We start from the raw sequence: 25,649 nt of genomic DNA, 5'->3' as shown, positions 1-25,649 counted from the left end.
TATTAATAATATCTGTAATACTCCAATCTTCCCCTTTAAGAAACCACATTCTAAATGATTATCGATTGGTACATGACTTAAGAACAATCAATGCCATTGTGAACGCCAAGACACTTGTTGTTCCTAACCCACATACATTGCTCTCTAACATACCTGCTGATTCTAGGTACATTGTCATTGATTTATGTTATGCATTTTTCAGTGTTCCAGTACATTCTGACTTTCAGTTTCTATTTGCCTTCACTTACTGTATGAAGGACAACAGTACACCTACACACGACTACCCCAAGGGTTTGTGGAAAGTCCTACAATTTTAATAGGGTGCTGTTTAATTATCTAAATCATCTGGATCTTGATAGCACTTTGATACAATATTCCATAGCAATACTGACTGCCCTTGCAAAGGGAGGTCATAAGGTCAGCAAAGAGAAACTAAAATTTTGCAAAGAGGAGGTTGAGTATCTTAACAGAAGATTGTGCGGAAATAAAAGACTTATAGCTCCTTCTCGATTATAAGTGATAGTTAAATCGCCCAAACCGCAAACGGTGGGGCAAATGTTGTCAGTCCTGGGCACAACGGGTATGGCAGACCTGGGATCTTTGAATATGTTCTTAAAGCAGCTCCATTACAAGCACTCATTTGTGCTGCAGGGCAAAAAGATCGCTCTGCTCAATCACAATGGACTGAAGACGCTGAGGCGACATTTGAGGCCTTGAAAAAGGGATCTGCGGAGCTGCTCCACCATTTGGGAAATCCAGACTATTCTAAAACCATTTCATTTGTATGTTGCAGAGAGATCTGGATCATCCAGTCACATTGTATACATCACACCAATTAGGCTACATGCTCTGCTTACAAGGCCAAGATTTGTTTTGACACAGACTAGAAAGACAGGATATGATGTTATCTTGTTTGCACCTGAATTTTCAATCCAATGTTGTAACACATTTTTGAAACTACGTGATGACCCATATAACGAACTAATTGTTGCTGACCTCGCTCTGTTTGTGGATGGATTCTGTCTTAGAGATGCAATGGGAAATTATGCGGGCTATGAACTTAAATTTTATACTCAGTTAAAGTACCGCAGCATGTGCATTACAAATAAAATGTATTATTATTATTATTATTATCAGCCTTGTTCAGCACAGCTGGCAGAAATTAAAGCTCTAACAGCTGCATGTGTATTAGTCCAGAATAAGCGTGTCAACATATATACTGACTCACAGACAGGATAAGGCTGAACCATATGAACTGTCTATTTGAATTAATCGTGGAGCAATTAATATTACTCATAACGGTCCCGATAAAGGTTTGTGGAGAAGTGTTCATGGACATTTTGTGTTACCAAGTGCACTGTTGAAAATTGCTATTTCAAGATGCGCATGGTGATTGACCATTGCGCAAGGAGGGAGAGGATAAATAGCAAAATTAGCAAAAATCATAGCAAACAGTCAGTATGAACTAACTTGGATGGACGCTTTGTCTCTTGCACTAATGTCTATGTGAATGCAAACGAACACATTTGACACCGCATGAAATGCTCATAGGGAGACCGATGCTGGTCCCCTTCTTCCGCCCCATTTGAACAATGTGAAAAAGAATTGACATGTTACTTACAACAACTAACTCAAATCTATGAAGTTATATCTCAACAGGTCAAAGGCGCAGTGGAAAACAAAGAAGCAGTCATTCCAGAACTGCTTCGAAACATTGAACCAGGAGACTGGGTGTATTTGAAAATTTTCAAATGCAAATGGAATCAGCCAAGAAAGGAGGGTCCTTACAAAGTTACCATAGTTACATCTACTGCTTTGAAAGTAAAAGGTAAGACCCTCTGGTACCACCTTAATAACTGCTGTAAAACAGAAGAACCACCTGGAGCGTCAAGTGACTTGCCCAGACCAGAAGGGGACGGCGACGCCGCCCCACAGGGACAGAACCAATCACAAAGGAATTGAAGGGAAGGCCACGCCTCCCTGCAGGACATCAAACAGCCCGAAAAACTACAGAAAAACTATGTTCCCAGAGATTGGCACAGAAAAAACTCACTAGGAGCAATGCAAAACCAAAACAAAATGAAACAAATAGTCAAAGGAACAGACTGTCGTACTGTTGTACCTTTACATACAGGCGAGAATGGTAATTTGACCCGAATATTGAAAATAATGAAAAGACTTTGAGACAAACATGTTGCAAATTCTAATTGGAACACAAAACCTGTCACTATAGAAGAAAATTTGTTTGACAAATTGTCCTGAAAAAAGATCTCGCAGATATCGGGAATGATAATTGGAATCTTGATGCTGATAACTGCCATCGTATTGTGTTGTGCACTTACAATAGTCAAAATTATGGTAAATAAGACAACTAAGGCAATTACGAGACAATTTCCAACAAGAATTGATGAATATGAAATAGATGGACAATGAAATTATGAACAAATGGAAGTGAATCTGCAAAACGTATAAATATGAAACGAACCAGATGAAGAAATAAAACAAAATCAGAAAAGAAACATAATACAATTTGTAGCCCATTTTGAATCAATTGCCCCTAGGATCAATTTTAGTAAACAAATAAAAAATCCTTATACAGTATAGTCATAGATCAGTACATTTTGAAGGCTATCCTTTCATGTCACAGCCATATGAAATTTATCTGAAAGATATGAAATGTGAAAAATGTGAGTACTAACATTCATAAAATAAATGAAGACTTTACTGTACATTATAATTGGCTTGTTATGACATATAGATATGATCTTGTCGACCTAAAGAAAAACATTGCCTTTATTCACTAGAAGTAGAGTAGAAATAATATCAATACGCTATAAAGAAGCACCAATATTTAGCACTCACAATGTTGTTCCTAAACATGAAACAGAAGCATTTAAAAGATATTGACAAATATAAAGAAAGGTCGGACTCTATAAGAAGGAAAAAAGTACGTCACACAAGAAGGAAAAAGTATGTCGTACAAGAAGGAGGATTATGCAAATAATCCTAGAAGGTGGAGTGATGTCTTAAGCAATCTTTTTGTGTCATCCATATAGATTGACGTAGCTGATAAAGTGTCCAGTGCGATGCAGTCCATCAAATGCATCAGAATGGCCAAACCAACTACCATCAGACGGATGCATGTACAATGAGGGTCCACCTGCATATGACCAACCGGAGTCTTCAACTTGCTGGGACCAAGCGAGACCTTCAATCTCCCACGCCGAGGACAATCAACCAAGCCAGGGGGACGCTGGACCATAATATGCACAAAGAAGGTTACTGGATGAAGCAGCCTACGGAGAGGCATCATCCACACTGTTTGATAACAACAGCAGTGTGGGATCTGAAGGGCCACGCCCATCAACTCTATCAATTCATGAGGAAGTCGCTGAATTTACAACACAGAAGATGACTGCTTGTGAGAAGGCAAACCGTGGAGAGAGTGAGAATCAAGAAGCAAATTAACATCACCAAAAAGGAGGGCCGACGGGCTCCAAAGAAGCAATAGAGTTCTTCAGTGAAGGTTGATATTCTCAAGATCGAATGCAAGGCATATTTAGAGAAGTGTTTTGTAATGTTCCTCATGCTTTTATTTTTTCTGTACGTTTCTATACAGATTTCAAGTACTATATTTTGCTTGCTTTTATTAAAGGATTATAATCTTGTAACTAAATTTTGAGAACCTTGAGGAGAAACATGTAATTGACATCATGCATCATGTTTTGAGGAGACTTGTATGTTTGCATTATGTTAACTTAGGGAAGAATCCATGTCTACACTTAGACTGACATGTCTGAATCAACTCGGGTTAACTATTTATTTAAGTGTGACTTATCAAGTCACAAAGGAGGGAATGTGGTGGCATTTTTCTATGGGAAATGACATAAAAGTTTGATAACAACAAGACCAGTGAACAGAGTGTTATGCCACCTTTAAAGATCACGTATGAACTGTATTATTATTTCAATAATGACTACATTACATTTAATGTCATTTTGTGTGGGTTTGAACAGTTAAAGTATAGTTATTTTGTGTTCTTACATTGCTTCATTTCAACATTGCATTATCACTACTGGCAGCCATTTTGAATCACCAAAATTACAACATGCTCCTTAGCACCACCTATGTGCGCTTCTCTGAAGGAGTGCAAGGCTTAGTGGTGAACGGGGATGGAGGCGGAGTGCAAGGTGTTAGTGGTGAGCGGGGATGGATGTGAACTATGTATGACCCGTATAATACTTTCTGCTGAGCTAGTAGTTTTGGCTTCCGGCGCACTTACATAGAATGGCCACCAGGCAAGGATCGAGAAGGTGCGCGTAGTGTATGGAAGTCTATGGTAACAGTCCAAATAAGGCTAGTAAAGTGGGACACATCCGGAGAAAAGTATCAGGGTGAAATCAAGGCCACAGAATAAAGTGCACCGTCAACAGGTCAGACCTCAACAGGTGGGAGTGAGAAATGCTGAGATCAACACCTGCCCACCAGTATATAAACCACACCTTGATGATATGAAGTCAGTCACTTTGTTTTGTTTGTTCCTGTCGAAACTCTTCTTCCTGTACTTTGTATTTTGTAAGTGACTCGGGGTGTATGCTTTTACTTTACTTCTGTTCAAGAGTAAATAAAAGACAACTCTATGTCGGATCCATCTTTGGTCAGCGTTTAATTGGAGTCTTTAAAGTAAATGTCGGACAAGTTCACGGCCCAAAGGACGAGCTTTTTTATCACGACAGTTCTGGTACCAGTATCGGTTCCAATTCTGATACTAGTTTTGGTACCGGTACCAGTGCTGGTTCTGCTGCAGGGTACTGGTTCTGCTACTTCCTGTGTTGGTGCCGGTGAGCGGTACTAATACTAGTCCAGTTAGAAATGATCCTGTTCTTGGTGCTGGTGGAGTTTCCACTGGAGAAGAGACTGGTTCTGGTTCTGGTTCTGGCACTAGTGCAGGCAAGACTGGTAAAGGTCCTGGTCCTGGTTCTGGACTTGGTGGATCAGCCAAACGTGTTTCTCACCATCTAAATCAATCAACCAATCAACCAACCAACCAACCAACCAACCAACCAACCAACCACAATCAATCAATCAATCAATCAATCAATCAATCAATCAATCAATCAATCAATCAATCAATCAATCAATCAATCAATCAATCAATCAACCAACCAACCACAATCAATCAACCAACCAACCAACCAACCAACCAACCAACCAACCAACCAACCAACCAACCAACCAACCAACCAACCAACCAACCAACCAATCAATCAACCAACCAACCAACCAACCAACCAACCACAATCAATCAATCAATCAATCAATCAATCAATCAATCAATCAATCAATCAATCAATCAATCAATCAATCAATCAATCAATCAATCAATCAATCAATCAATTCAATTCAATTCAATTCACCTTTATTTAAAGTGTAAAATCACCAAAACATGGTCTCAGAACACTTTACAGGACAACACACACAGAAGAGAGAATCAGAGATGACAATTAGGCCAACATGACAACAACAACAACAACAACAACAACGACGACTGTGGCACAACAGTGACGATTGTGGCACAACAGTGACGATTGTGGCACGAAACAAAGAACAAAAATCAAGCAAAAACAAACAACAGAACAGAAATGAAACGTGCTATCAGGGTATACCGTATGTTTGAGAAAATAGATGGGTCTTTAGTCTGGATTTGAAAATGGTTATGGAATCTGCATCTCTAACTGATTGCGGGAGCCTGTTCCAGAGGAGTGGGGCACGGTGGGAAAATGCTCTTCCGCCTGCTGATTTTTTGTTGACTTTGGGGACCATTAGGTAGTTACCATTCTGTGAGCGGAGGGCACGTGTGGGAGTGTATGGGGTGAGTAGGTGTGACAGGTATGGAGGTGCAAGTCCATGTAGGGATTTGTAGGCCAGTAGGAGTAATTTGAAATCTGATCTGGATTTGATTGGGAGCCAGTGGAGTGAGATTAGAGCTGGGGTTATATGATCAAATTTCCTAGTTTTGGTGAGTATTCTGGCAGCTGTATTTTGGACAAGTTGTAATTTGTGTGTGCTACGGTGTGGTAGGCCGGAAAAGAGAATATTACAGTAGTCTAATCTGGATGAAACAAAAGCATGAACCAAAATCTCTGCGTCTGAGGTACTAAGGAGAGGACGGATCTTTGAGATGTTACGGAGGTGAAAAAATGCTGTCTGGGTGATTTCCCTGATGTGTCTGTCAAAAGACAAGGTGGAATCAAAGGTCACGCCAAGGTTTTTAACTGTATGGTGTGGAGTGATACTACAGCCATCAATGTTTAGTCTAAGGTCGGTGAGGAGTGGTAGTTGGTTGGTCGGGCCTACGACTAATATTTCAGTTTTGCTTGCATTCAAACGTAAGAAGTTTTGTGACATCCAGTCAGTGACAGCAGCTAAGCAGGATTCAAGATTTGCAAGATGGGAGTGATTGTCGGGTGTAATTGGTATGTAAATCTGCGTGTCATCTGCGTAACAGTGGTAGTTAATGCCAAATCTACGAAATACTTCACCAAGGGGGAGTAAGTAAATGCCAAAAAGCAAGGGACCCAAGACAGAACCTTGTGGAACACCAAACTGCACTGAGGAGGATTCGGATGTAGTGTTGTTATATGAGACACAATGCCTTCTGTCGCTCAGATATGATTTTAACCAGGAGAGTGCAGTACCGTGGATGCCTACGTAGTTGGATAAACGGTCTAATAAAATGGTATGATCAACAGTATCGAACGCTGCGCTTAGATCCAGGAGAATGAGGAGGGAAGAAGAATTGGAGTCTGATGCAAGGAGAAGGTCATTGGTTACTTTAGTGAGAGCAGTCTCAGTGCTGTGAAGTGATCTAAAACCTGATTGAAAAGGGTCACAGAGGCTGTTGCGTGAAAGGTGATCAATTAGTTGACTTGAAACTATCCTTTCAAGAACTTTGGAGATGAAAGGTAGGTGTGAGATTGGTCTAAAATTATTCAAAACTTCAGGGTCTAGGGAAGGTTTTTTGAGTAGTGGTTTGATCACGGCAGCTTTGAGAGTGTTAGGGACAATGCCAGATGACAGGGACCTGTTTATAATGTTGAGTATGGGGGTGCCTAGAATAGGAAGAAGTACTTTAATTAATTTTGTAGGTAGTGGGTCATATAAACAGGTTGTTGGTTTAGATGAAAGCACTATCCTAGAAAACACATCTAGAGAAATTGACTCAAAGTTCCAGAGTGTCAGAGTCTCATCTAGGATTCTTACTGGGCTAGAAGAGGGCTCTGGACCCTTCCTGAGTAGATGGCTGCCAATTTCATCTCTAATACAGGAGATTTTGCCATTAAAGAAGAGAAGGAAATCGTCAGCAGTAAATGAAGAGCTATTTTCTGGAGGTGGTTGGCGAGTGAGGCTTGCAACAGTGTTGAATAAAAATTTCGGATTATTTTTGTTATTGTTAATAAGAGATGACAGATAAGAGGTTCTGGCAGCGGAGAGCATGCGTTTGTACTCCTGAAGACTGTCACTCCAAGCTAATCGGAAGACCTCAAGTTTGGATGAGCGCCATTTGCGTTCCAGTTTTCTACAAATGCGTTTTTGTGCACGAGTGGTATCATTGAACCAGGGAGAAGGTTTTCTGGAGCGACGCGTTTTTATGCGGAGGGGCGCAACAGAGTCAAGTGTGGTACTGAGGATTGAATTAAAACCATTTGTGAGGTCATCAAGAGAAGCAGATTGTTCTGGCAGAGAGGCAAGAGAGACGGGGAGCAGAGCAGCAAGCTTGTCAATGGTGGAATCATCGATTCGGCGGCTACTAAAGGTGTCAGTATGGTTTGATCGCTGGTGAAACAGGTCAACTCTGAATTTAATAAGGCAGTGATCCGAAAGTGCTGAAGGATATGACAGAACTGACAGGTCAGAGATGCTAATACCGCGTGTGAGTACAAGGTCCAGTGTGTTACCATTAGAGTGCGTTTGTTCATGGACCAGCTGAACAAAACCAAAAGTATCTATTAAAGAAGTAAAGGCTTTGGTCAGTGGATCAGTTTTATGGTTAACACGTATATTGAAGTCGCCAAAAATGATGATGTTATCCATATGGGTCACAAGGTCAGAGAGAAAATCAGAGAACTCATCCAGAAAAGAAGAATAAGGTCCTGGTGGGCGATATAGCATGACTGAGTAGAAGGAACCAGGACCAATTGTAGCAGAGGGGCGCATAGAGAGAATCTCACAGGATGACAGCTTATGTCTATGGTTGTGTACAAGACCTAGACTTGCATTGAAGATCATGCCGACACCCCCACCTGCTTTCCCTGATCTGGCGATATGTGAATGAGAATAATTGGGTGGGGTAGCTTCAACTAGAGGAAGAACCTCATTTGGTTTTAGCCAGGTTTCACATAAGCCTAGTATATCCATTCCATGGTCAGCAATCATGTCATTGATAAGAAGAGCCTTGTTATTGATTGATCTGATGTTAATGAAACCAATATGAATATGCATATGATCAGAGGGAAACATTTTGAGAGAGGAGGGATGAGTAGAGGAGATGGCAGAGATAGCTAATAGATGGTCCTTTGAGACCCCTCTAGGTCTGTTGGTATGGCGAGGAAGACGAGCAGTGTTATTAATATGGACAGGGATAGAAGTGGGAGGATGGGGCGCAGTGGGGCCATCAGGCCATGAGGGGGAGCCAGACATGTCAGGATCGTTTGCAATATAAGGCAATAATTTATTACTATCATTAACATATAATGATAGTAGTCTTATTTTATAAACATTATCACACTCACCATCTTTGTTATTTTTATTGTTATTATTACCATTACTATCATCATTAACACTATCATCATCATCATCATCATCATCATCATCATCATCACAATCAATCAATCAGGCTTTATTTGTATAGCACTTTTCATGCCCATTGCAGCTCAAAGTGCTTCACATGTTAAAAACAAGCAACATAGGGAACACAAATTGGGAGACATACATACATTCGCAAAAACATACACATTCACACAATAATTTTAGAACATTGGATTTTATTGGGGAAATGCTATCTTATACTCACTCATTTGCAATTTGGAAAACACTAGATAAAATAAACGGTTGGTACCTACAACGATTGGGACCAGGACCAATTAAAAGTGTTAGTTTCTGTGGCGGGGAGAGCTCTGTGATGGGATAGTAATGTCTTTCCAGGATGTTTCAGAGTTGGGCTATCTGAGGTGAGTGGCTACATGCAAAAACACAAAGTTTATACTGTTTCTACTCTACACTATATGAGTTCAGTGGTGTCTCTAAGGATTCCAGTCATATACCAGAGATATCTGATTGTTTTCTGAGTGTTTGTTGTGGTTGAAAGAATTGCCCCCATGGATTTAGCGTTGTTGCTATCCCTAGCGCCGGGTAGCCATGGTGTAACTCTGGTTTGCCTGCATCAATTTTAGTCGCGTTTTTTGCTCCAACCAACACTGGGTGACCATCAGGACAACGATTTAGGGGTCAAAAATGGCAATGGAATTCTCTTTTAATAAGCTTTTCAGTGTTTGAATCCCAAGGCCACACGCCTGTAGTCACACACTTTGTCATTGCGTTCCTTAACAGATGGAATTAAAGTGAAAATATATGTCACCTTTTACCCTCAGGTGTATTAATGAGCTACAGATTCCACAGTTTGATCCTTAAAGACAATAATCTGCTCCGTCTGGATATTTAAACCCCCGTAAACCTTCATTTGACGGCTAATGTGCAATTTCAAAGTGAGAAATGGTTTAAAGAGGCGACGGAGATGGAGTGAATGTTAACGGCCTGTTCTCTGAACTCACGCAGCCACATTAAAGCCAGTGATTTAAAGCTCCATTACTTTCACCCATTAGATCATTTTCTGTCTCAGACTGTAAAACCGACGTCTCCTTCAGCTCGTCCACGCAGCATCCATCACCGGATGGAAACTAAACAACAGAAAAGAGTGTGATGCTTCTACAACAGGAGAAAGAAAACAAAGATAATTCACAGAATGATTTGATGACACAACACAAAACTTTATTAAAGGGATAGTTCACCCAAAATTGAAATTTCATTCTCATTTCTCATTATCTACTCACCCTCATGTGGGCTAAGGGCTGGGAGAAGTTTCAGAGTCCTCCGTGGCTTCTCTGAGTTACAGGGGGTCTCGGCGTAGCAGTGCATGTCCATATAAAATGGATACCACTTTTCTTCGTAACAAAAAGAACTTCCCAGTTCGTCAAATTTGGACGAACCAGGGTCTGCTTCGAGAAGCTTCCGCTACAAAACAAGCTTGAAATATAGACTTATTTAATTTTTTTCGGGACAATTTCGCATTTCGGGGCTTCAATACAAGTTGGACATTACATACGAGCAGCATGGAGGTGTTTGGATGTTTTTTGGTGTGTCTTTTTGTTACGAAGACAGTTGGTATCCATTTACAACCGTTATATGGACATGCACTGCTACGCCGAGACCCCCTGTAACTCAGAGAAGCCACGGAGGACTCTGAAACTTCTCCCAGCCCTTAGTCCATATGAGGGGGAGGAGATAATGAGTGAGAAATTTCAATTTTGGGTGAACTATCCCTTTAACACAATGTCTATACATCCATTGACCCGTCCATCCATCACAACATCCTCTACAAAAGTGAAAATGAGCTCCAACAACCGCAGTGTTACTGTTTCAAGCCATTAAAACTTCAACAAAAACCTCCTGGACATAGAGGATTGGATGCAGTGCTGCAGTCTGGCCTCTGACCTGGTGAAACACATTCACTTTCAAACTTTTGACCAGATCTCCCCGAGGCGCAGAGAAACTTTAAGTCACAAGTTGATCAAGCCTTTAGCCCCGGTGAAGCTCCCGAGGCGGCGGCGGCTGCCCCGGCCGCCTCCGCTGCCTCCAACAGGTCAAGTCAAAAAACATCCAACTGCTGTCTCCGAGCCGTCAGAGGTGAACTCCAGCGACCCCGTCCATGTGCAGAGTTTACAAGACAAAAAACAACCTAAAGAGAGTCGAGGCAGAATTCATTTCAAATCCATTTGAGCCCCTGCTTCACCTGCCTGAACCGCTCTCATTCAGCAATATGCAATGTTTTTCCAAAAGCCACAGAGAACATTAGGAAGTCCAACCATCAATCAGGTCCAATCAAACCACTCAAAGCCAGTAGAAGAGCTTTTTCATTGGCTGAAAAGTTTCACTCAACACTAACGACAAGGTCAGAGTGTCAACATAAACCCCATCGAGGCTGGACAGCAATGAGTTTTAGTCTTTTGGTGAAATTCCTGGCGAGTTTTTCCCACAAAAAGACAAACTCAGCACCGAAAGGTAAACAAGTCTTTGATATAATCAACACCTCAGTCACATCTGAGGCCGTTTTCACACCTGAAAGTCTGAACCGAGGTCCGTGTTTTGTCCATTTGGTTTTGGTTTCACACTGCAAATGGAATAACAGACTTTACAAGACAAACCTACTGGATGCGTCATCTCCTACGTACTTCCACGGCTCGTTTTGTTTTGGTTACGCTGCGTTGTTAGGCCGGCCGGCTTCTGGCGTTACTTCCTGTTTACAGAAAATGAACCGAGTGAGCCACCCTTTTCCCATTGTAATACTTTTTCATGTTGTGATACTTTTTCCCGTTGTAATACTACTCCCGCGGCTCATTTTGTAAGGCATGGCAAGGCAAGGCATCTTTATTTATATAGCGCATTTCATACCAAGGCAACTCAATGTGCTTTACATAAAGACAAAACATAAAAAAAAAGAGAAGCATAAAACAGAATAAAAACAAACAAACACTAAAAACAGAGTTAAAAGCAAGAGCAAATAAAAGTAAAATAAAATAAAATAGATAAAGTTTAAAATTCTTAAAAAGAGCTCAGCTATAAGCACGTGTCTCTGGTTTTGTTTTGTTAATGCTGCGAGACTAGTTCTGTTTTGCTGAGTCAGCTCGGTTAGCGTGATGTAACTACCTGTACTGTAAATCGAGAGCAGAACAAGAAAAACCTTCCTGTCATTGATACGAAGGTCTAATGAACTATACAAAAAGTGTTTTCACTCTGAAAAAGGTAAGTACCTTGGTTTGTTTGGTCCGGACCGAGAACACCTCTTTTGGTCGGACCAAACTTTGGTGGTGACCTTTCACACCTGGAATTTAGGTTTGGATCAAACTGAAAAGTCAGAAAGTCTGAACCAAACGAGAGGTGAAGGTGTAAAAGCGCGAAACCCTAGTGATCAAAATGAGTTTCTACCTTTTCTGAACCATCTTGATCTGACCTATTGCTCCTCAGCTGTGACGGTCCTGACCTTCACAGTCTGAACGTAGCTCAGCTTGGTCAACTCATCGCCTCGGTCCTCCTCCTCCTCCTCCTCTCTGTGGTGTTTTGACGTTTGACTAAGACACTGTGGCCTCTTCAGCTCCTCCTCCTCCTCTTCCATCCAGCCTCTGAACCTTTAGAGGCTGGCCGACGCTCTGAAACACGTTGTCAGACATCACCAGTGTTTATACCTGATCCAAAAGGTCACACTGAGGCGGCGTGAAGGAACCAGCTGCCATGAGGCGCCAGAGGCCATGTCGTTTAAACCCCCCAACCCCCCCCAAAAAAACAACGAGTGTAGGCAAACGGTGAATATTTTCCGTGTGTGATGTTGCTCACATCAAAAGTGACAGAAATAGATAGGAAAGTACAAACCGGCTTTAACTGACTGACTGAACGTGTTTTACATAAAGTGACGAATGGCTGTAGAAATCTTTCTGTCGTCAGGTTGAATCCGTTCTTTCAGACGGAGAGTAAAGTTTGAACTTCTGTCTTTGACTTCTTTTTTGTTATTCTACACTTCACATCACTTGTTGTAAATGTTTTGTCGACGTTCAGCCTTTCTTCCTTCCCTCCACTTCTGACTGAGGTCATTGGGAACAGGTAGAAAGTTTTGGAAACTAATCTGCACCCAGACCTTTGTCCCAACCCCATCATCTTGTGATATGGAACACAAACCCCCGGCGTCTGTGCCTCATTAACACCATAAACCAGACCATAATGAAAACACAGAGTCACGCTGCCTTGGCGAGGCCCCCTGTGATCCATCAGGTCAGACAGGAGGGAATAAGAGCGGAGCCGTAGAGGAGGTGGGAATCATTTTTTAAGATACGGCGAGAGAGAGAGAGAGGTGAATGAAGTGGTGATAAATTGACGTGGAGGCTTTTGTGAGGAGACTTTTTTTATTTTATTTTTTTATTTAACCTTTATTTAACCAGGCAGAATCAATTAAGAACAAGTTCTTATTTACAATGATGGCCTGACAAGAGGCATAAGCTTCTTGAGGGGAGGGGGAGGGGGGCTGTTAGGGAGAAAAGATAGGTTAAAAGACAATAGCAAATATGCACAACTATACAAAAAACAAGACATAAAAGTTAATAACAACTCAACTCAACTCAACTTTATTTATAAAGCCCTTTAAAACAACCACAGCTGAAACAAAGTGCTGTACATAATGCAACATATGGAAATAAGATAATTAGCAGAAAAATAAATATAAAATAATAATAACAAGGATATTCAAGCATAAAAAGAATTAATAGACAAGATTTTTACAAGCATAAAAGAGTGAATAGCCAAGGTTTTTACAGACATTACAGGATTCTTTAGAGCAGTGGTTCCCAACCTGGGGGGCCCGACCCCCCAAGGGGGGCGCCAAAGATCCAGGGGGGGTCACAAAGCCCTCTTGATTTTAAGGGGTTAAATAATTTTAATGTAATTAAAATGTTAAATAAATGAGCAGGCTAAGCATTGAACTCATATATGTGACAAAATCAACTAAATTCAAGGGCCACATTAAACATTATTTGTGTAGGCTATTTAAAATTTTAGATAAACAAATTATTAGTTTATTATTAGTTATAGGCCTATATCACGAGGAAAAGAGCGTGTATGACGTGAACGCCTCTCTTATTAAATTACTGAAATATAATAAAGTATTTCATGTAAAAGAAGTAATGATGTTCCTTATTTTATTTAATTTTTCATCGGGGGAAAAGAAAAAGGTTGGGAACCACTGCTTTAGAGAGCCTAAAAGTTGAGAGAGGGTAAGGAACAGGGTTATCAGTAAAGGTTATTTACAAACATAGAAACACTAAAAGACAGAGTTAGTTTCAGTAATTAGTGACGAGAGAGAGAGACGAGCTTCAGACTGCAGCAGAGAGACGCAGGGTGAGGGATGGAGACTCGGGCGGCCGCGCTGGCAGAGAGAACAGATTCGTCCTGACTGCTCTTTATGTCCTGAATGCAGCACGGCCCCCGCTGCAGGAATAAACCAAACAAATGCTCCTCAGGGTGACTTTGACTCACGCTGCCAAAGATAAGAGGCGGCGACATCAATAAACAGCAGCTCGCCCAGACAAAAACACAACTGGTGATGTTTCCTCTGTGGTCCGGCTTTATCACGCTCCACCGGCCGGGGAGGGAAACTGTTTAACTTCTAAAATCCACTCATTGACCCAAATACTTCAAACACACCCACTCCTCTGGATACAATGTCCCCGAATCTCTATCAAGACGTCTCCAAACTAAACAGCGGCCTCAGGGGAGTGTTTATTCTCTCATATCGATACATCACAGCCGCTCGCGGCCGCATACCTGACGTATCGCTGCTGCTAAAATAAGAGCCGCTCTGTGTACTCAATAATCCCTCAGACTGTTTTATCTTCTGTGAAATGTAAATGTCTGTCAGTCGCAGATAATAATAAGAGTTCAGAGAGCGGACCACACTGGGATCAAACACTCTAAACGACTAGTTTAGACCGAGAGTGGCTTAAAGGGGAATTGCCGTTGTTTAGCCTACAACCTGGATCTTATTTCTAGCATGAAATACGATCATTTACTCACCCAGATAACTTTGGTGTCATTACAAGTCGTTGTGATGAAATTAGCTCCAGCCGAGAGCCGCGTACTGTATATCCGTATAATGGAGTCTACAGCCTCTAAATAACACATTATCTGCAGAGAAACTCCTTCATTTCACCAATATCTAGTTATGATGGGAGCGTGCCTATGTTCCCACAGCCCTATGTTCCCACTGGACTCTCTCTACCTATCTGGACTCTAACTATCTGGCCTGTCTAGCCTCTACCGGGTCTTTTTTACTAAAGTTAACCAACTCTTTTCTTCATTGCCTAAACCCAACTAATGGTGGGACCAAAGGGCTGTGGGAACATAGGGCTGAGGGAACATAGGAATGACCCTGTTATGGGATATGATAGGCTAGTGCTATTGGGTCCATGCCTATGTTCCCACAGTTCTAAGGTTTTTCTCAAAATTAGGCCCTATGTTCTCACTGGACTCTCTCTACCTATCTGGACGCTATCTATCTGGCCTGTCTAGCCTCTACCGGGTCTTTTTACTAAACTTAACCAACTCTTTTCTTCATTGCCTAAGCCCAACCAATTGTGGGACCAAAGGTCTGTGGGAACATAGGAATGACCCCGTGCTATTCCCCTCTGAGCTTGTTGCTACTGCTAATGCTACGGTTCGTTTCTGCATGTTTCTGACTTGTCAGAACAAAATGAGCAGCTGGATGAAGTTCAGCTTCCACAGGCTTCCTCTCCTCAACCTGGACTCACTAAAGCTCCGGCTAGTTGAGATAAAAATGGACGAATGCCAAAGCAGAATGATTATTATCAGAATGAGCCGCGCGGCGCTCAGAGATGACATCATCCAGGTCAGAGGTCAGTAGGTCAACCTACAGACCCCGGATGTTGATAACAGCTAACCCCGGACTCAGAGGGGAATAGCACTAGCCTATCAGAACTAAATATTGGTGAAATGAAGGAGTTTCTCTGCAGATAATGTGTTATTTAGAGGCCACAATCCCTGTAGACTCACATTATGCGGATATATGCGGGTTGTAATGACACCAAAGTTATCTGGGTGGGTAAATGATCGTATTTTATGTTAGAAATAAGGTCCAGATTGTAAACGAAACGGCAATTCCCCTTTAAAAGTGAAATCCAAGTCTGCTCTGTACCGAGTGAGTACTGGCTAACAACCTGAACAACAGGAACATGTCAGTCAGTCAATCAGCTGTAAAGTGTTCCCAAAGTAGGTCAGTAGCTCTGAGGAGAACCTCCTTCTCAGCGTCCACAAAGCCACTGTGGCCAGTTTTGGTTTTAGTGGTGGACAAACAAACTCAAGTAGCTACTTCAGGTTTTTATTTGCATGTGTTTGTGGCTCTAATGAAGTGGCAGCATTTCCTGCATTTCATTCCATTCTGTGAGAACCGTTGACACCGTTGAAGGTTCAGGCTTGTCCACAGTAATGAGGAAACTGTCTGGAAATAGAAAGTCGACAACCAACAGTGAGCTACAGTCATCAGCTGCGTTGGTGGAGTCAAACATCTCAGTGATGGGAGGACTCAGAAAACTCTGCATGACTTTTTAAAAATGTTTTATTTAACCTTTATTTACCAAGGCAAGCAATTAAAGAGGAACTAAGCTGGATTTCTCCCGTGCCTATGCTACACTTTTACCTTAATTAAAAAGCTCCAGAGTAATTGTAATAGTTAACTGCATTTTTTTTTGTGATGTTGTTTAAAGACAGTGAGAGATGTGAGGACAGAGAGTTTGAGGGTGTTTTGTAAAGAGTTCCAGTCGTTAGCTGCAGCAAACAGGACGGTGTGGGCATTGGGGATGAAGAGTTTGATGAGTTTACTGGACTTTAGATTGAGGGCAGAGTGGGAGAGAGAGGTACAGAGGTGTTATAGGCTACCTGGTATGGTTTAGTAAATGAGCTGAAGCCAGTGGTTGGAGAGATGTCCAGTCTACAAGGTTCTATCCACCACTTTCCGGAGAATGACGCTGGGTGTCGCCATGACACTCGATTCCACCGGAAACTAGGTTTTCCCTATTGTTGATAGACATTGGCCATGATGACTTTATTTATAATCATCATGTAATTTTAATGAGAACAATACAGACGAGGTTTTAGCTTTATGTCACATTTTCACGTCACTATATCACCGTTGCGACTACTCTGATGTTTATGAAGTCTATAAAACGAATTGTTGAACAAACATTTTTGATTAGCTGGGCTAACCGTTAGCTGTTAGCCGTTAGCAGTGTCTTAAATAACTCAATAAACGGCCCATGAAAAAAAATTTTTTTCCAGCAGATATCCTAGTTACAACATGACTGAGCTAACTGGAGTAGTTTCATGTCGTGTCCGACAACGGGAGGGTTTTGACAGCTGACGTCCTGATGTTAGTTTGCTGCTGCTGTTAGCTGTCAGCAGCAGCTAAGCTAACTACGATAACCATGACTAATTACAAAAACGTGCACACAGAAATAGTAATATTTGTTCAATAATTCGTTTGATAGACTTAACAAACATCAGATTAGTCAAAACGGTTTTAGCAGCCCAGAGCCCCCACATTTGGTGCCTACACCGGTGGCTAACGCTACCAGTTAGCCGCTCGCTAGAATGCTACTACGGAGTGAAACGGAAGTTGAAAACCAACTTCCATTGTGGTGTGACGCAATGGATCATGGGAAAATAAAGTGGTGGATAGGTTGCAGTGGTGAGTAGTGAATGGTGCGCCTGTGGCAAAATGTTGGCGAATGTCCAGTTTGCTGAGGGTGGATTGAGATGCCGTCCTGTAGATGGTGTCACCATGGTCAAATATGGGCAGGATGGTCGTTTTAACAAGTGTGTGTTTGTCTGAACGGGTGAAGGAGGCCTTGTATAGGAAGTCAGGAAGTGTTTTATTATGAAGGAGAAGTGACCTGTTGTTCCTGAACGTGGAGAGAAAGAGCCGACTGGGAGGGAAATCTTATCGAAATGGTTTGATAAGTAATGTTTTGCCTTTATTTTGACAGAACAATGAAGAGAGAGAGGAAAACAGAGAAAGATAAAGATCAACTCAGTCAGGAGTCAAACCAGCGATGACTGCTTCAGGCTACAGCAGCATGGGAGCTGCTCTAACCACTCAACCACCTGAGGCACTAAGAAGTTTTCCTAATCAGAGAAAACAGAATAAAAACTCTGTTTTTGTTTCCTGTGGTTTGGCTGCAAGGAAATCGTGTGCGACACCCTCTACTCTTCACACCGCCACCACTAGAGGGCAGCACCAGCAGAGTCACTATCTCAACAAGCACAGATGTTCACAGTGGTGTAGTGGGTATTTTTTTTACTGGGTGGACGCCATCGAAATACCAAATCTGTGACGTCATTGAAATAAATATGTGAGGTCATTGAAATACCATCCACTGCCACACTAAGTTTAGTGTCACTGAACAAGACTGTAATGTTTAATTGTTATCCAGCCTAATGCCACTGTCACAATCATTCACTCCAAAGTGTTGAAAGTCCAAGTCAAAGTGTTATAATCTCTAGACAAACAACTTTTAGACCAGATCTAGTAGGCTTCCTAATTATAACACATATGCATGAAACTGACACAGAATTGAAACGAATCCGCATCCAGTGGAAATTGCCCGTTACTTTGCTACACCTCTGTCTGGCCATGTGCATTTGTTAATAACAAAGCCGTCAATAGATGGAGCTGTGGATATGTACGATGTTAGATGTGTATATTTGTGTAGTCATAAACAAAAGAATGCAGATAATGTTGCGTTTGTGTGGCGGTGCTGCAGAGAGGACAGCTGGGACATCGGGGCGGCGACCAGGTAACTACACTGATGTTGCAAGGTTTTCAGACCAGGTGGAAGGCAGAGAGCCTCCGTCACTCATAACAAGTTAACAATCACAATTACCCCAGAGCTTTTTAATTAAAGGGACAACGAGGAGTTTTGGAAAAGCAAAGTGTTTTCACACTACATTTATGAGCCTCCGCACCGTGAAATTCTTTGACCGGCGCAAGACAGACTCATGTTTTCATTCATCAAGAATTAAAGTCAGAGGTTGGAAGACGATCACATACCGTCGTAGTTCCCACCATAAACGGAGATTCGGCGGCGTTATTCTCATGACTCGCCACGAAACCGAAAGTAAAGAAATGCTGGTCGGCTCGACCAGCATTTCCACCACCACTAATAATAACAAAATAACCATAGAGACAAAACCATAGATTTATCTAAAATGGACCATTAACAAGTGGTAACGTAGATTCATCCACATTAATATGAGACTTTTTTATAATCAAATAGAAACTCCTCGTTGTCCCTTTAAGGTGAAAATGTAGCATAGCCACGGGAAAATCCAGTTTACTTCCTCTCAAAAAAAAAAAAAAAAAGACTGGGGGGGACGCTGCACCCTCACCACTGCACCACTGGATGTTCATCCTCAGAGGAGAAATATTCTGTCTGGATTTCAGCTGAGTATCTGTTCCTGCAGAGTTTTTATTCTCTCGGGTTTTAAACTCAACAAAGTGGCTGAAGGTGCCCTCCTCCTCCCTCCACAGTCACACTAACTGGACTCAGCAGCTCCGGGACGTGAAGCCGTCCACTGGAGTTTAGTCGCTATAGTTCCTTGACAAACAGAGGCGTTGTGTCGTTGGGGAGTTGACAAAACTTTCGCCGACTTTTTTTTCTTTCTCTAAGGTTTTTCGGCGTCACTGCGACAGAAATAGAGGCAGCAAAGTGCAGGGGAGGCTAATAAGGCGTCAGCAGCAACATCACAACAAGACAAAACATCAGTAACGACTATCTCTCAATTACTGCCACTATCTGTCTCCACCTCACACAGACACACAGGGAGCAGGAAAACACACACACAGACACACACACAAAGTAACAGAGACTCACAACAGAGACACAACCATCTCCCCAAGTCCCTCGCTGCGACAAAACAGCTTCTCATTCAATCCTGGGATAGATATAAGCTCTTTATCTGCCTCATTTTCGTAGACACAAACATACACAGGCATAAATAAGCCATGCACACACAAAAAAACACACCCACATCCACCCACCCACACACACACACACACACACACATATATTTACACACATACAGAAAGCACAAACCCCGGATCAGCTCAAGGTTTGACACAAACAGCCAGAGGAGCTGAGAGGAAGACGGCGGGTGAATACCAACACAGCCGGGAGTCTGACACTCAACTTTACTGCACACTAGCTCACAACTACAAAATAAAGGCATCAAATCATCCGTTATGGAAGCTGAGGTGTGAAGTGAGCTCCTCCAAACGCTGAGGCCGACTTTCTAGAAAGTGATGTATCGCTGGTGTCCCATCATGCATTAGGAGGGTGTGTTGATCAGTGTAAAGCTTCAGTGATGACAGTGTGAGACTCAGATCCATCAGTTATCAGCATCAGCAGCTGCAGTTCCTCTCCTGACCACTAGAGTCAGTCTCCAGCGGTGAATCAGTCTCCATAGACTCAACATGTTAAAAGAATAGTTCACCCAAAATTGAAATTTCAATTTCACTCATTATCTCCTCCCCCTCATGTGGACTAAGGGCTGGGAGAAGTTTCAGAGTCCTCCGTGGCTTCTCTGAGTTACAGGGGGTCTCGGCGTAGCAGTGCATGTCCATATGACGGTTGCAAATGGATACCAACTGTCTTCGTAACAAAAAGACACACCAAAAAACATCCAAATACCTCCATACTGCTCGTATGTAATGTCCGTCTTGTATTGAAGCCCCGAAATGAGAAATTGTCCCGAAAAAAAATTCTAAAAAAAAAAGTCTATATTTCAAGCTTGTTTGCAGCGACGCCGGCGTAAATCGCGCAAGATTTGGACGGACCAGGAAGAGGAGCTTCGAGAAGCTTCCGCTACAAACAAGCTTGAAATATAAACTTATTCAATTTTTTTCGGAACAATTTCTCATGCCGGGGCTTCAATACAAGACGGACATTACATACAAGCAGCATGGAGGTATTTGGATGTTTTTTGGTGTGTCTTTTTGTTACGAAGACAGTTGGTATCCATTTGCAACCGTTATATGGACATGCACTGCTACGCCGAGACCCTCTGTAACTCAGAGAAGCCACGGAGGACTCTGAAACTTCTCCCAGCCCTTAGTCCACATGAGGGGGAGGAGATAATGAGATAATGAGAAATTTCAATTTTGGGTGAACTATCCCTTTACCTTTACAGCAGAAATGGTACAGAAACAGCTTTGGTCTCTACAGGTAATGAAAGGTTGAATATGGAGAATGAGCAGAATACCACCATCTATTGGTCAACAGAGGAATTGCAACAACAGAAAAATAATTGCAGTAGTCGGTTGCCCAACGCACCCCGTAAACCTTAATCTCTTGTTTATGACAGATGTGACCACACAAATACACACATCACAACATGTGATAATCCGCCAATTAAATATCAAAGGCTTCGTTGAAAACAAATGCTCAAGACTTGGAGGAGGGTTAGCAAAACAGCGGAGAATTGAGCCCCAATGGCGGCTGCTGGCTGACTCATCAAAAATTTAAATTCAATTAGTTGATTCAGACGAAATATTATTTTTCATGGAAAAGCTATGCTTGTATTCTGCACCCCTCTAAACGCCCCGTGGATGTATCACTTTTGATAAAATATAGTTTTTAATTAGCATTAGCCATATACAGCCTTCTAAGAATTATATAAAGTTAAGGTGGCAGCCATTTTTAATCACTTCAGGTAATTTCAATTTCAAATGGTGACCAACATAACGTGAAGTCTCAGCTTTTTTTGTTTGTTTGTGAAATGTTAGCGCAAATTAGCACATATCCATGTCTGTGCTCACCACACATGGCTAGCGACTTTAGCTTGTTCGCTAGCTTAGCTTTGGGATAGTCCTCACACCTGGAGGCTTCATCTGTGCTAACTATGCTAACGGGGGCATGTGCTAAATCTAACTTCCTCCTCTTTGATGTTTTTTTGTCTTTTTGGATTAGTTGGGCGTTAGGGGGCGGAGTCTATGCTGCCATGACGGTGACGGTGCAGCAGCTCACTCTGAGCTTCAGGAACCAGTCACAGAGGAGACATAGCCTAGCTACATCTTTATTTAAAGTTTTTTGCCTCAGGCTAAAAAAAAAAGAAAAAAGAAAAGCAGCACAGTTTTGAATCATAGTTTGGTAAATTGATCGTTGTTATACTTTATTTAATGCATGCTAATCCTTTGTTCTTCATTTCAGAGCATCAGAGGTGATGGTGAACAACGTTTCCATTCAGCTGCTGTGTGAGACTGCTCTGCACAGCAGCGTCTGACAGTGACACCACGCCGCTGTCTGATCGTCTCCACGCCGCTCAGCCTTTCATTAGCTCCTTTCATCTTTTCCTCTTCTGACGCGCCTCACTATCACAGCATGTTTGATACCAGACCTCAAGCTGTTACAAACTTCTAATCAATTATTGATACCCCCCCCCCCCTCCCTCTCATGGACAAAAAGAAAAGAGCTTTTTCTGATTAATCACCCACAGCCATTCATACAATTTGACACTTTTCCTTTTGAACACGGGTTTGTTCTCCGTCCGGACACTTTAAGAATTCATGCCAAGGTGCAGCCGGAGCCCGAGCCGTTCCAGCCTCAAACCTCTAACTCTGCTCCATGTTGATATTTCCTTTATTAGAAAACCGCTCCCTCTCTCTGACTCTATCCACTGAGCCGGAGTGGGTGGAGAGGAACACAGTGTTTTACTTGAAATGAATTGAAAGAATAAAATGAAAAACACTGATGGAGGTAAACGACAGCTCTGAGGTTCGGAGTTTGTTTTAATGTGACTGTTCAGTCCCTGTTAAAATGTTCTCTGGCACTTTTATTTATATATACAGTATATTGGATTTCACATCAGCAGTGTTTTTCATAAGACACTCTGCAGTCAGTTTGTATGGCCTTAAAGCCATAACCTTCAACCAGCTGAGACATTTTCATCATTCATGGACGTCTGGATCTTCAGTCTTCAGAGAGACAAACTCACAAACAGCCTGTCCTGACCTCTGGGTTGAGATGGGGGGGGGGGTGGGGGATTCAGTCTCTTTTAAAAAGACAAGGCAATCTAAACCTTCCAAAAACAGACTGAATGGACCTGGCTCCCTGTAAACCGATTAAACCGATGTCTGAACAAAAGTCTGTGTTTGGGGTCAAGTCAACGAGCCGCAGGACTCGGACCACCAGGACAAAGGATCCCAACGCAGCGAGTTTCAAATCAACCAAACCCATTCACTGGTTTTTCTAAACCAACCGGTGTCCACTGACCCCCCGTCCTCCAACTGCAGACAATCACGTCTCAATTAGTTTATGGGCCTCAACAGGTCGAGACTTTTACTTTAGATAGCCTACACTTTATTGCCAAAAGTATTCGCTCGTCTGACATCCCATTCTTAATCCATAGGGTTTAATAAGTCAGATACAACAGCTTCAACTCTTCTGGGAAGGTTTAGGAGTGTGTTTATGGGAATTTATGACCATTCTTCCAGAAGTGCATTTGCACTGATGTTGGACGAGAAGGACTGGCTCGCAGTCTCCACTCTAATTTATTTTATTTATTTGTTTATTCAACAGGGACATTGCGGGACTGGTAGCTAAATTTCATCTGTAGTCCCTGAGCAGGAACAGAGAACATGAATCGGAGATGAAACAGACAAGCACATATAAATATAAAAACATCATCACAAAAGTAGCCTTTCAAACACAACACAACAGCACAAATAACATCACAATGTTAAGACACAACACTCAAAAGATTGCAGGATATTGAGCCAATGTTTGAATTTATAGTTGGTGGGTGGATGATTGAGTAAATTTAAGCCATGATTTTATCTTAGATTTAAAACCAGTAAATGTACTAATGTCTCTGATGCCGTTTGGTACCGAGTTCCAATAATTAGTGTCTCTGACAGAAAAGGCTGAAGAAGTTCATCCTGAAGGTGTCCTATCAGGTTGAGGTCAGTTCTTTCACACCAAACTAGCTCATCCATGTCTGGATGGACGTTGCTTCGTGCACTGGTCCAACATCCCCAAACTGTTCCCACAAAGTTGGAAGCAGGGAATTATCCAAAACCTCTTGGTGAACTGAAGCATCAACAGTTCCTTTCACTGGAACGAAGGGGCCGCATTCTAAATGTTTGTAGAAGCAGCCTTCATGCCTATAGGTGCTTGGTTTTATACACCTTTGGCAATGGAAGTGGTTGGAACATCTGAATTCACACACCAAAAACAGTTGGGTTCAAAAATAACCCAATTTTAACCCAACTGGTGGTTTAGATTTGGGGTTAGGTTATTCTTTTTGACCCAACTTTTGGGTTGAATATTCAACTGTTTCATTTGGGTTAAATTCATAGCCTGTAACCCTGAAAATGGGTTACACCCAAATATTTAACTCAACACCAATAACTCAGAAATTGGGTTACAGAAATAACCCAACATTTTTTAGTGTGCAATGATTTGGATGGATGGACGAATACTTTTGGCAGTATAGTTTACCAACCTGTCCACCAACCCTTTGGTTCTCAGCTCTGTGGGAGGTTTCTGGTCCCTGTCCAATCAGCTCAGTCAAGTTGTCCAGCATTAATTACTGTGTGTGTGGATTTCCCCAATGGAAAGATCCTTGAATTAGTCCTTGACGTCGTAGCAAGGGAATTAAGACAATATTAAAAATAGCAGCCAGAGTGTTTTTTTTTATTTCCAAACCATCTCCACACGTTGGATCTCAGGATGTAATTACAGCTTTTCTCTGGAACACTGAACCTCAGAGGTGAAAGTGAGACGGATAAAAAAAAACAGAAAAAAAACCCAATCAGGACAAAGACAGATCCTCCTAAAGGACCTGACGGGGCTTTCTATCTCAGACTGGGTTAAATGTTTCATATGTGAGAACAGAAACTTATCTATTGATGCTTAATTCTTTTTTTTCTTTTTTTTTTTTTTTTACTGACTTATGTTCGACATGAATCCATTTATTCAGTCTGGTTAAAAAAAAAACTAATTAGACTTAAGCTGCTCGTTACTTCACTGGTTTGTTTTGAGGAAACGTTTAAAGTGAAACCGCTGAGTCATGCAGTCGTCAGTCAGTGACTCAGCGGACTCAAAACATGACTCTGGATCAACGACCACAGAAAGTTTGTGCATTCATTTCTACAAAATATGAGATAAAAGTTTCCTGTTGAAGATGTTTGAGGAGTTTGGATCATTTCTTTCAGACTCTTCGAGGTTATTATCGACTTCTTTAAAGGTGTTTTCCAACTTGTTGGGATGTTTCCGACCAAACCGAATTCTCAGATTTCAGGCCGTTGTTGTTGTTTCAGGTTGTTTTAATGATCCATGTCTGTCGCGACCTCTCCGGCTCACGAGGACGTTTTCCTCGCTCGTTGTTTTTCATTTTTCACTCATCAGACTTATTGTAATGGAGATATGAAGAAGGAGCAGACGGGGAGGTTGTAACAATAATTTATTTATTTATACGCAGCTCTTTCTTTTTGTGCTGGAGTCCATTTGTTTGTGTTTGTGAACTGTTTCCCCTCTCACTTTACCTCTGAAGTACCTGAGCTCCTTCAAAATAAATTACCATTTCACCGGAAAAAACACCTGGCTGGTATTTTTCTCCCCTCTGAAACGAGCCGGGTCGTATCAACAGAGAAATAACTGCACATTATTCCTCCTCACCTCTCCACCATCTTCACTCCCATCAGGCAGAAAACGAGCTGCTCCATAAAACCAGAGGGAATGTGTGGCGTCGGCGTCGTCGTT

Source organism: Trachurus trachurus (genome assembly GCF_905171665.1).
Source record: "Trachurus trachurus genome assembly, chromosome: 18".
In the NCBI taxonomy this organism is placed as follows: domain Eukaryota; kingdom Metazoa; phylum Chordata; class Actinopteri; order Carangiformes; family Carangidae; genus Trachurus; species Trachurus trachurus.
Note: the sequence above shows the minus strand (reverse complement) of the source record.